At 39.6% G+C, this 10,519-nt stretch overlaps 1 protein-coding gene across 3 annotated transcripts in view; it reads right to left on the bottom strand.

The window, feature by feature from the left end:
* ARSB (arylsulfatase B) overlaps positions 1-10,519 on the bottom strand; it is a 305,283-nt gene that overhangs the window by 247,515 nt on the left and 47,249 nt on the right. The window lies entirely within an intron of this gene.

A 10,519-nucleotide genomic window follows, 5' to 3' on the forward strand; every position in this document is an offset into this window, starting at 1 on the left:
GGAAAGGGATAATAGAAAGGAAGCTGGATTCTGAATATCTGTACAAGGAAAGAGGTTGGTTAGATGGAGATATACTGCAAAAAAGGATTTTTTCTTTTTTTTTTTTTTTAGAAAGAGACCATGGAGATTCTAGTGGTTGAACACAAAACAAAATCTAGAAGGAATAAACCTGTGGTGCCAATAGTCTCAGAAATATTTACTTATTAAAAAACATGAGGTCAAGACTGTTCTGCAGGAAAGGAACAAGCCTAGAAGGCAGAATTTCTGTACACAAAGTTTGGAAGGCACTCTAGAAGAAACTGCCAAAGTCAGCAGGGGAAACAAATGGTGATTTTTTTTCGCATTTTTATTATTATTTTTTAAGTCTGGTAAGGGAATTTCATGCTTATGAAAGCAAAGCACTAACAGCCCTGTTTACAGGCCAAGGACAGGGAGAGTGGGTTCCAAGCACTGAGTTTAATCACGCCTTTCTCAGGCCCTACAAGCAAGAAGAGTGAGCTGATCAAGAAAATGTTCCTGGGAGAAGTTATCCAGAGTCCTTTCTTAATTGACTGAGGGATGAAGCTGACACTCAGAATCAAATTAGAAGGACCACAGTCACTGCTTTATAAAAACCACCACGGATGGGAAACAAGGACTGAATTTTGGTGAAAACAAGCCCCAGAAATTCTCTTCTTTTCTGGCTCAACTCTCTTGTGGCAAATATATTCCACACAAAATGGCAATGATTTCAATGGAGGCACAGCAAAGAACTAAGTCTCTTGGATTCTTTAATGGCTAGAGGCTGCCTTGCCTCTCTTTCTTTCTGCCTCTCTCTGTCTCTCTCTCTCTCTGTCTCTCTCTCTCAAAAATTTCCTAAAGAGAAACCAATGAGTATTTCAGTTTTATAATCCTGGTGACTTGGGTCTGAACAATGTAACATGCCTTTCTTTTTTTTTTCAAATAAGAGCATTAGTGCCCTATTTGAAACTGGAGTCCACACTGCATATCCTCTGTCCATTATTAATAATGAAAGGAATTAACAGAAACTGAGGGACAAAGTTTATACTGCCCACAATGCAATCCACTCTCTGTTCAGTAGAAATAAGCTGCTTTTCCATCTGTTCTCTCTCTCTCTCTCTCTCTCTCTCTCTCTCTCTCTCTCTCTCCCTCTCTCTCCCTCCCTCCCCTTCCCTCTATCTTTCTCCATCCCTCTCTCCCTCTCCCTCTCTCACTTTCTATCCCTGACCATTTCACTGCTCATTAACACTTCTGTCAGAAGTTCAGCCAGAGAAAGGAAAGGAGATAAAATTATCATCAGTCGATTTTACTGCCTCCTGGCAGCTAAAATAAAAGCTTACATAGGAGTTTTGGCCTCTCAAGACAAAATGAGAGCTTTTGCATTATCTCCGGAGGTTGCTGGCCTGTGTCTTCCCTGACCCCATTCTCAGGGATAACTGAAAGCTGACTGGCTATGCCCCAGTGATGCCTGAGTCATAAAACAGCTTCCCTGAGAATCAAACAGAAGTTTTGCATTTTAGTTGGAAATCAAGCTGATGTATTTTCTCAGTGTGGAAGTTATACACCAAGAGTCATGAAGAAAGCACTTTTTATACTGTACCTAGATATGGAGATTACCTAAATACATATCACATTTGTAATTTAAAAAATGGAACAGAACAATCCTCAATTGGGTGAGTCAAGTGGTGTTCCATGTGCCTGGAATGAAAACCATTTACTACCAAACCTTAGAGTACCTCTGATCCACTTTGCAATGTGTAGTCCAATGCCAATCAAATGATCTAAGTTGGTCTCATTTTATGGAAACTTGTTTGTGAGAGGGGTGCCGTATTTCTCTTATGAAGATATTACTCACATCAATCACATAAATCAATTCACATGCTTTAAATTGTGTCCCAAAAAAGTGGTAATGAGTCTGCACTGATCATCTGGCCACCTCTCAATTTATTGAGTCATCTCACCTTTGCCTGGGGCAACTGGGTACCACCTTGGAAGAGGGTTTTTATCCTGGAAAGTGAATTGGCCGGGATGATGTGAGCTCAAATATTAGACTAAGTGATGTCATTTTTTAACCAACTTATTTTGACAAGAAATCAATAAACTAGGTGGCAGAGTGGATAGAGTGCCAGGCCTGGAGTCAGGAAGATTCATCTTCCTGAGTTCAAATCTGGCCTCAGCTGCTTATTAACTGTGGGACCCTGGGTAAGTCACTTAATCCTGTTTGCTTTAGTTTCCTCATCTATAAAATGAGCTGGAGAAGGAAATGGCAAACCACTCCAGTATCACTGTCAAGAAAACCCCAAATGAAGTCACAGAGAGTCAGACACAACTGAAATGATTGAACAAGAACACTGCTAGGCACTGGGTGCTGGAGATACAAATACAAAAATGAAACAGTTCTTCCTTTCTCTCGTAGGGCTTATACTCTTTTAGAAGAGACAACATATACACATATCAGTACAAAGTTTCAGGGTCAGGGAGGCACTAGCAGCTGCAGAATTCAGATACAAGATAATCTGTGAGTTGAACTTTGAATACAATATTTTATACTATGTTATCCTGGCTCTCTCCCTACCACTCATTCCAGCTGCTTGTATATTTTGCCAGATTGTCCTTTTCTTGTCCACTAATTATGAGTCTTCTCCAAAACTCAGTCATTGGCCCTCTGGTCTCTATTTTCCACCTCTTCCCCCTCAAAGAATTCATCCATGTTCATGACTATTTACTGTTCCTGAACTCTGTGTTCCATCTGCTACTTCTATATGTATGTATGTATTGCATGCTTGTGAAACCTGGACAGTCCATCCATGCCGTGCCAGGAGACTGAATTGCTTCCATCTGAATTGTCTTAGGAAGATTATGAAGATCACTTGGCAAGGTAAGGTACCAAACAATTATGTCCTTTCTCAAGATGACCTGCCAAGCATTCAAGCTTTATTTACTGCAGAGGACACAACTCCACTGGGCTGGCCATGTTGTTCAAATATCAATCATACATTTGCCTAAATGGCTATTTTATGGAGAACTCACACAAGGCAAGTGCTCACATGAAGGTCAGAAGAAGTCATACAAGCACACTCTCAAGGGTCTCTGAAGAACTTTGGAATCAGTTGTGAGACATGATTTGCCACCTAGCAGCCCAAATGAATCACACAGTAAGTATTCACTAAATAATCATAGCATCATGCTATATTAGGGATGAAAGGAACCTGGGAGATAATCTGGTTTAATCCCACCACCAACCCCTTCCCATTTTACAGATGAGGAACCTGAAACTTAAAAGAAAAAGGTCAGTGCCTTATCCCAAATCACACAGTTGGAGGCAGAAGGAGGAAAGAGAGAATATGGGCTTTTTGTGGTAGAAGAACTGACATGTGTAAATTTCCAAGGAAAGGAAAGCCATCACCCACTCCTTGAGTTTTACTCGCACTAAAATTATAATCATTTTAGCAACATATATTTACTCAAAGTTATTCATGTCTGTATTCTGTCACTCACAAAAGACTACTTTTAAAAAAACAATTCATTATTCTTATCATTCAAAAAATACCATGTCTACAGACAATCACTTTTCTCCAAGAAACAAACTGACATGCATGATTACCTGGTTTAAGAAAGTGTGCTTAAAGATGGTGTTGACTATTTTAATTTGTCTTCCCAGTGGGGGTGGGTGAGGCAGGAAGAAGGGGGAAAAAAAGGACATAACTCAAAGTTTTAAAAATCAAATGTTTTTTAAAAATTGCTTTTTACATGCAACTAGGAAATAAGATATACAGGCACTGGGGTATAGAAATCCATCTTGCCCTACCAGGAAGTTGGGGAGGGGGGAATGAGGGAGGATAAAAGAGATAACAGATTGGGGGAAGGGGTATTCAGTAGACTCCTATTTTGGGGTGGAGGTAGGAGAAAGATGGGGAGAAAATTTGTAACTCAAAATCTTGTGGAAATGAATGTTGAAAACTAAAAATAAATAAATAAATATATTGGAAAAAATCCCTTATTGGTTGGAAATATATTAAAACAGTAACTGAAATTTAAAAAAAAAAACTTTTTTTAAAGACTGTGCTGAGATTTATCCTGTGTGCTGTGTGGCTGGGAGTGACCAACAAACACCCCCACCCATAAACATTCTATAGGAACCTTGTGATCATTTTAACCTATTTGTTGATATAGATTTATGGAGGGGAGAGAAAGAGAGCAAAGAAAATCTTTGGGGTTGTGAGGATCAAGTGAGAAAACATATGTAAAATGCTTTGTAAATCTTAAAAGCACTATATAAATGTTAGCTAGTAGTAGTAGTAGTAGTAGTAGTAGTAGTCATAGTCGTAGTAGTAGGGTGTTGGTAGTGGTGGTGGTGGTAGAACCAGGTCCTCTATGATGTTTATAACATTATAAATCTCTCATCCTTTTGGGAAGTATATAGACTTCCATTCACACACACACACACACACACACACACACACACACACACAAAAGATGAAATATTTTTCACCCAGTGCCATGAACACAGTCAGCATTTAATAAATATTTACTTAATTTAATTACTTAATGAGAAGAACATCCTAGCAAAGGAAGCACCAGGATGGCATAGTGAGAAGAACTCTTGATTTGGAGAAGGACATCCTCCGTTGTAATCCCAGCAACAATAAGTCCAGTACAGTGGAACAAACCCGAGAGTAGGAATCAACCTGGATTCAGGGGTCACCTCTGATATCATAAGCTATGTGACTCTAGCCAAACCCCTTAACTGCTCTGAGCCTCAGTTTACTCATCTGTAAAATGGGGGAAAAATACACCCTTTTTGCCAGAGGTCTTGTAAGAATTAGCTGAAATAACAAAAGCAAACTGCTATATTATGATCAGTCATAATTACTACTGTTATGATTTACTTCCTGTGTGTTCTTGAACAACTAAAAATCACCTCTCTGGCTTTCAGTTTTGTCACCTGTGAAACAAAGTGGCTGGACCAGAAATTCAGCTTTCTTGTGGCATAGACCCCTCTGGTAGTCTGGTGAAGCCTATAAGCCCCTTCTCAGAACCATGTCTGTTACCTTCATCCATAATTCAAGCAAATGCTAAATTTCAGTTAAAGGCTAAATTAAAATAAATAAGTTAAAATAAAGATATAGAAATATGAATGTATATATCTTTTCCCCCATCCAAGTTCACTGATACCCTAAAACCTCTCCAAGGGGTCCATGGATCCCAGGTTAAGGACCCTGGACCCAAAGTTCTGTTCCAGGACCAATAACTTTACATGAAATTCAAGGTGCTTGACATTTTGCTTCTCCAGAGCATTTGGGGGAACTACAGAGGTCCAGGTCAAATCAGAGGTAAAGCATAGACTGAACCGTAGCTTCTGCAATGGCAAGAAAGTCTTGTTAGGTTGTCCATCAAGGGAAGTGAGGGAATGAAAAAGAAAACCCCCAGCCATCAGTGTTCCAAAAAGTAAAATAAAAATCTGGAAAATTAAAAAAAAAACAAAAACTAGACAAGCCCAGGAGAATATGATAGCATATAACAAAGGACAAAAAAAAATCTTCTAATGTGGTTGGCTGATAGATCCTGAAGCCTGACTGTGATTACATCATGATTAAGTCACTGAATAAAGTCAAACTTCAATTCTTTCTTGGGAACTTTTGGAAATCAATGAGAAGGCCAACCTAGAGCTGTTTTCATTTAAAATATGATATGATAACAATTATCAGAACCTTAAGACAGCTATGTGGAGGTATGGATAGAGTGTAGGACGTGGAGTGAGGAAGACCTAAATTCAAATTCAGCCTCAGACACTTAGCAGCTGTGTGACCCTGGACAAGTCACTTAACTCAGTTTGCCTTAGTTTCTTCATCTGTGCAATGACCTCGAGATGGAAATGGCAAAGCACTCAGTATCTTTGCCAACAAAATCCCAAATGGGATCATGAAATGTGGGACATACCTGAAAATGATTGAACAACAACAATCAGAACCTTGGGTTCCTCATCATTTGGTAGAAAAGAACACTAGATGAGGAGTCAAAGATCTGGGTTCAAAACCCAGTTCTGCGACATGCTTGCCGTGTGAACTTTGGCATATCACGTAACATATCTGAGCCTCAGTTTCCTCATCTGTAAAATGAGGATACCCTTATTCGCAATCTTTCTACCTGCCTCTAAGTGTTGCTACGAAGCAAGGTATAGTAAGGTAAAGTATACAGGCCAGGATCCTTTCATATCCATGGTGAGGAAACTCCCTCTCCCGATGCATTCAGTCTTAGAGAAATGCCCAGGGTGAAGGGGGTGGGGTGGGGTTTGAGAGTTCAAAAGATCTGCTCAGGGTCTGGGAACCAATGGCAGAGATGTGGCTTGAACCAAGGTCTTCCTAACAGTCCTAAGTCAACCCATTACTACAAGTGACCAGATAGTGCAATTCATAGAGCCCTGAATTTGAAATAAGGAATATCTGAGTTCAAATTTAGTCTTAGACTATAAGCCATGGGTCAGGTCAAGTCCAGGGTCATGTATGACCCTGGACAAGTCATTTAACCTCTGTCTGTCTCAACTTCCACATTTGAAAAATGATGATAGTACTAAGACTTACTCCTTCCTGGGGCATAGTGAGGATAAAATGAGATAATATTTTCAAAGTGCTATATAAATACACTGCCCCTCATATTATTATTATTGTTGTGGCTGTTTTTCCTAATGGGAATGTACAAGTAAAAAATATTTTAATTTGTTGCTAGTATTCTAGAAACAGCAGAATTCTCAAAGTGGGCAGAGGGTGGGAGGGTGATGAGTTGGGTTGTGTGGCAAACCTTTCTCATTAATCCTCTAAAAGTCTGTGTTGAACTCTGCCTAGCAATTTAATGCATCCCTTCGATGGGAGTGTGGATGCAATTTTTACAATATATGATTAAAATATGTTTTGAATTTGCTGTAGAAAAGATACCACTTAGAGCAATGTTGGCACTCAGAAGCAGCACTTGAGCTACAAGCTGGTGGTATTCCAAAAGGTTCTAAATTGGTTGTCTGGAATTCAGAATGCACTTTCCCCATAGAAACAAAGTTATCACATCTAGGGTTATAGGCCAGCCCATAAATGCCCATTTATCACATTGCTTAGGCATTTCAAAGTCTAGCCATGACTTAAACCTTTAGAACACTCCCTCCACCCACAGACATGGTAACCACAGTCTTCATAAAATCCTGGGAGCAAAGGTTTAGAGCTGGAAAGGGTGTTGGAGATCATTTAGTCCAATCCCCTCATTTAAAGACGACTAATAAGAGGCCTAAGAAAGCTTAATAGCCTTTGAAAGAGGTAGAATTTGAACTCAGGTCCCTGGATTCCAAAGCCAGTGTTCATTCCATATGTCAGTCTTCTAGTTCAACTCTCTCATTTTGCAGATAAGGAAATATAAACCCAGAGAAGTGAGGGAAGTTACTTGTACAAGGTCACATAGGTAGTGCCTCCCCCCCTCCCAGAGTGGTTGTGAGGATCATTTGAGATAACACATGTAAAGTGCTTTGTAAATCTTAAAGTACTACATAAATGTTAGCGGTGGTGGTGGTAGTAGTAGTAGAAGCAGTGGTAGTAGTGGTAGCAGTAATAGCAGTAGGTGGTGGTGGTGGTGGTGGTGGTAGTAGTAGTAGTAGTAGCAGCAGCAGCAGCAGCAGTAGTAGTAGTAGCAGCAGCAGCAGCAGTAGCAGTAGTAGTAGTAGTAGCAGCAGCAGCAGCAGTAGTAGTAGTAGTAGCAGCAGCAGCAGCAGTAGCAGTAGGTGGTGGTGGTAGTGGTAGTAAGTGGTCAAACCAGGTCCTCTGATTCCAAACATGGCATCATTTTCCACTTAACTATTGAATCAGTCTTTCAAAGCCTACTGTGATCCCAAATGTTCATTATTTGGTAGCCCACCATCTTGTAATATGCCTCTCTGAAGTCAGCTAGGCTAATACTCCACTGACATTTGTCAATGGTCCATATGTAATGTGATTTGTTTCCAAGTTGGTAAGACCTGCCAAGGCTTGTGCTATGCTGGTACAACGTTTCAGAATCCAAAACTACTTCCATACCTTAATAAAACATCAGAGGAGAGCTCTAATGGAGGCGCTGTCTAGATATCATAGCGGATAAACTTGGAGTCAGAAAGATCTGAGTCCAAATCCTGTCTCAGACACTTAACAGCTAAATGATACTGGGCAATTTAACTTTTTTCAGCCTCAGTTTGCTTAAGGCTGTTGTGAGGATCAAGTGAATAACATACACATCAAGGACCTTTGCAAACCTTAATGTGCTATACAAATTCTACCTATTATATTTATTACATTATATCATATACATCATAGTATATCATATCATATTATATTGTTATGTTGTTATTGTTATATTGTTATTATATGGTACACTACGCTACTATACTATGTTATACTATATTATGTTATACTATATTATATTATACTATATTATATTATATTATATTATATTATATTATATTATATTATATTATATTATATTATATTATATTATATTATATTATATTATATTATATTTATTATATATCTAAAGCATTCTCTATGTCCTTAGGCTTTATAGTTGCCAGAAAGTTCTTTGATGCATCATTTCATTAGATCCTCAAAACAATCCAGTGAGGTACAGAAGGTAGGTATTGTCCCCCATTTTACAGATGAGGAAACTGAAGCTTAAATAAAGTTAAATGACTTGCTAATAATTGGTAGACTCAGCACTCAGAGCTTAGGCTTCTGATTCATAGTCAGACGTCTGATCCAGCTCTTTCTTTGTTGCACCAAGGAGCTTTTCCCAAGCAAATATCTCCCTCCTTAGTGAAGGTGGCTAGCACAGAGTAACTGTAACACGGGGGAAGAGGTCCATTGGAAAGGGGAGGAAGATACTCCTAGATAACAATAAGATCCATAGGTTTCAGAGCTGGAAAGCCCTTAACATTTCTTACAGATTAAGAAACTAAGTCCTAGAGAGTTTAAATGACTTGCCCAAAGTCAGACACAAGCAAAAGCAGCAGGATTTGAATCCCAGTCCTCTTGAGTACAAATTGAGTATTCTTTCCAGTACAAAGATTTTTTCAGAGGAGGCATCTCTCTGTACCTTTGTAACTGTAAATAAAGGGCATTTTCTTAGGAGAATCATTAACATCTCAGGTGTTTTGAATTATAGCATAAAAATAGTTGTCCTTATGGGAGTTAATGGTGAGGGTTCCAGTCTTGGACTTCCCTGATATAAAGAGCCAAAGGGACAGCCCTGGGCTAGGTGTCAGTAGATCTAGGTGAAAGTTATGGTGAGCAGAATGTTCACTTAGGGCAAGGAGAGGGCCTGAAGCAGACAGGTGGAGAACTAGGGTGCAGTATAAAGGGGAGGAAGCATACTCTGAGACGCCATGAGGTTTCTGTCCTCAAAGTGAGGTCACCGATTCTGCCTGATCTGAAGCTGGGCAAGGAAAAAAGGACAGTCAGACCATGAAGCAGAGCAGAGAAGAGAGCCTCCTAACAAAGAAGGGAGAATCCACTGCTTCCCTTCTGGGGAAGGAGTTAGTAGAGGCAGGGAAAATAGGGAAAAAATTGCAGCCCCCTTCTCAATAACCCACTCGGGAGCAGAGCTGCCCAAGCCTAGTTACAGCACTCTGCTAGATACTACTGTCATCTCTACCATAATCCTGTTATGTGATAGTGTACCCTTAAAACTTGAGGCTCCTCATCTAGATAATAAGTGGCCTGAATAATAAGATCTATAAGGGGGGAAGAAGGCAGAGAAGGAAAAAGAGCAGGAGGAGAATCACAGTTTAAAGGACAACTGATAATAAAAATGTTTGGCTGATTAGGAGTTTAACTAATCCTTACAAACCAACTGCTGTTGTTCAGTTGTTTTCAGTCATTCCTGGATCTCTGTGACCCCACTTGAAGTTTTCTTGGCAAAGATACCGCAGTGGTTTGCCATTTCCTTCTCTAGTTCATTTTACAAAAGAGGGCACTGAGGCAAACCGGGTTAATTGACTTGTTCAAGGTCACACAGCTAGTAAGTGTCTGAAGCTGTATTTGAACTACGGAAAATGAATCTTCCTAACTCCGGGCCCAGCACCCTATTCACTGCACCACCTAGCTGCCCTTTATAGTAGCATACTTCAGGTCACAGCAATTATCTCGGGTTCAAGGAAGCTACTTTTGCCATAGTGTCTGGGATTGTGGGTTCTAAGAATATCTGAATCTACATGAGAAGTTACTCTGTTCTCAAAGAATGGCATAGGATAAAATGAGATGGATTTTTTTTTTTAAATAAAAACAGCAACTAGTATTTATGTAGCACTTTAAGGTTTACAAAATACTTTACAAATAAATATTATCTTATTGTGTCCTCAGAACAACCCTGGGAGGTAGATGTTATTATTATTCCCATTTTACAGATGAGGAAACTAAGGAAGACAGAGATCCAGGGACTAGCCTAGCATCACATAGTTAGGCAACAACTGAACTTAGATCTTCCTGACTCCAGGGCAGAACTCTATTTACTGGGC

This window comes from Petaurus breviceps, unplaced genomic scaffold (genome assembly GCF_028583685.1).
Source record: "Petaurus breviceps papuanus isolate PSGF00001 unplaced genomic scaffold, PetGlider_PUasm1.0 229, whole genome shotgun sequence".
NCBI classification, from domain to species: Eukaryota; Metazoa; Chordata; class Mammalia; order Diprotodontia; family Petauridae; genus Petaurus; species Petaurus breviceps.